Source organism: Lutra lutra, chromosome 17, assembly GCF_902655055.1.
Source record: "Lutra lutra chromosome 17, mLutLut1.2, whole genome shotgun sequence".
Classification (NCBI taxonomy): domain Eukaryota; kingdom Metazoa; phylum Chordata; class Mammalia; order Carnivora; family Mustelidae; genus Lutra; species Lutra lutra.
This window is the reverse complement of record NC_062294.1, coordinates 13,912,532-13,915,644: the sequence shown is the minus strand read 5'-3', so window position 1 is coordinate 13,915,644 and position 3,113 is coordinate 13,912,532.

Below are 3,113 nucleotides of genomic sequence, written 5' to 3'. Positions count from 1 at the left end.
CTGCCTCTCTGCCTGCTTGTAATCTCTGTCTGTCAAATAAATAAATCTTTAAAAAAATAATAATGATAATAAAAGGGAAAGTCTCAGAAATATAAAATAGGGACCAGTCTGGACATTTTCATAGGCCTATAGAAAAATCAAGAGCATTTTTTAGAGCACCTATGGGATGATTTCTTCAGAGAACTTATTAATATCATTAATTGGGGCTACATACAAATATTAAATATTTCTATGGTATTTTTCAGTTTACAAGTTACTTACACACACATTATTTCAATTTGAGGCTCATGACATTCCTATGAAGCAATGATGGGTCAGAAGTGATTGTTCATTTTTATAGGAAAAAAGTGAAGCTCAGAGCTACAGTGATCAGTCCAAGGTCAACAGTAAGCACCAGGGTCAGATCTTGACCCAGATCTTGAGACTAGTCTTTCTATTATATACTTTTCATTATCCATAATGATTCGCATCCTGGTTTTACCTCAGGTTTTACCTGGTTTTACCTCAAATTCATGCATATTGATTTCATCAACAAATGGAAAGAAAAATGCATTAAATCATGATTATGATTCTGATTTGGGTTCATATACAAGATCAAAAGAGAGTTCTCAAATCAGATTGTTTTCATAGCATTTATCATCATTGCAATCATCCTAGAAAATTTAATTTTTTCTTAAATGACTCCAAAGGGATGAAAATATAATCTAGATTCTAAATATAAACTCAAGGGGTGTCTGGGCGGCTCAGTAGGTTAAAGCCTCTGCCTTTGGCTCAGGTCATGATCTCGGGGTCCTGGGATAGAGCATGGGCTCTCTGCCCAGAGGGAAGCCTGCTTCCCTCTCACTCTCTGCCTGCCTCTCTGCCTACTGTGATCTCTGTCTGCCAAATAAATAAATAAAACTCATTAAAAAATTAAAAAATACATTAAATATAAACTCAAAAGTTAAAACAATCTCCTTAAAATATAAGATTTATATCCAGACTATATGATACTGGCATAAAGATAGACATATTGATCAATGGTATATAATTGAAAGTGCAGAAGAAAACCCATACATTTATGGTCAACTGATACTCAACAAGGATAATAAGACAGATCAATGGGGAAAGAATAGACTTTTCGACAAATAATTCTAGAAAAACTGGATATCCACAAACAAAAGAATAAACTTGAAACTCCCTGTCTCACACTTATGCAAAAATTAACTCAAAATGGATCAAAAACTTAAATGTAAGAGCCCAAACTAGAAAACTCTGAGAATACATGGATGTAAATCTTCATGACTGAAGACTAGGAGGTAGCTTCTTAGATATGACACCTAAATCACAAGCAGCCAAAGAAAAAATACACAAGTTGGACTTCATACATAAAAATCATTGGTGCTTCCAAGGACACTACCAAGAAAGTAAAAAGACAGCTTACACAATGGCAGAAAATTTTGTAAGTCACAGATTCTCTAAGAGTCTAGTCTAACCAAAATATTGAAAAACAACAACTTTTAAAATCAACACTGAAAAGACAAAACCCAATTTAAAAATGGGCAAAGGAGTTGTATAAGGCATTCTTCAAATGGTCAGTAATAAGAACATGAGAAGGTGTTCAACACCCTTAGTCATCAGGGAAATGTAAGTCAAAACCACAATAAGTTGTCACTTCACACCCACTCCAATGGCTATAGTAAAAAAAGAAAAACAATAACAAGTGTCGTCTAGGATGTGGATAAATTGGAACCCTCCTACATTGCTGGTAGGAATACAAATTGATTTAAGCAGAGAGCCTGAGGCAGGCACTTTGGTAAACAGTCCAGCAGTTCCTCAAAAAGTTAGAGTTATCATATGACCCAGTAATTTCACTCCTAGGTATATACCTAAGAGAATTAGAAAAATATGTTCACTCAAAAATCACACACAAATATTCACAGCAACAGTATTCAGAAAAGCTGGTAAGTGGAAACAACACAAATATCTATCAACTGACGAATGGAAGTAAAATATAGTATATCCATACAGCGGAGTATTACTCAGCCATAAAAAGGAACAAAGTATTGGGGCACTCAGCTGGCTCAGTTGGTAGAACATGTGACTCTTGGTCTCAGGGTCACAAGTTAGAACCCCTATGTTGGAGGTAGTGTTTACTTAAAAAGAAAAAATCTTAAAAAAAAAAAAAAAGGAATAAAGCACTGACACAATGGATGTTAACATGTACAACATAGATGAATCTTGAAAACATTATACCAAGTGAAAGAAGCAGACACAAAAGGCCCCGTATTGTATGATTCCATTTCTGTAAAATGTCCAGAATAGGCAAATCTGCAGAGACAGAAAGTAGATGAGTGATTCCCAAAGGTTGTGGGGAAAAAGAGTGGGCAGTGACTGCTAATGATTCTAGGATTTCTATTTGGGGCAATAAAAATGTTTTGGAATTAGATCATGGTGATGTTGCACGACCTTGCGAATATACTAAAAACCACTGAATTACATACTCTAAACGTATGAATTTCAGGGGTATCTAGCTGTCTCAGAAGGTAGAGCAGACAGTTAATCTTGGGGTTGTAAATTCAAGCCCTGTGCTGGGTGTGGAGATTACTTAAAAATAAAATCTTTACCAGGAAAAAAAAGTGTGAATTTCATGGTATGTAAATTTTATCTTAATAAATGTTTAAATGAAGTTCTTTAAATTAACTTACCTATACTATTGTAAAGCCCTAGTGAGCTCATTGTAGAAGTCAGTAAATATAAAACAGATTAGGAAGATATTTCAAGGAAAAGTTTATAGAGTTGAAGTGGCAAAATAATAGCACAACTGAGTTGACTGGGAAAGTAGAAATAAAAAATGAAGCTGAAAAAAAATCCATGATTAATGAAAAAGTATTCTAGATCTACAAGTTTAGGTGAGAACAGAGGAAAAAGAAATTTTTATTATTATTTAGTAATTTTTCCCATATTTGATTATAACCCTGAGTCACACCACCTCAGAGACACAAGAAGGTTATAAGAATAGCATTATTATGATCCTATTTTATTTGCAGCTCAAGGAGATAGAACAAGCTGCCCAGCTTCACACAGTAACTTAATGATGAAATTAAGAAATTTCACTGAAGGGGACGCCTGGG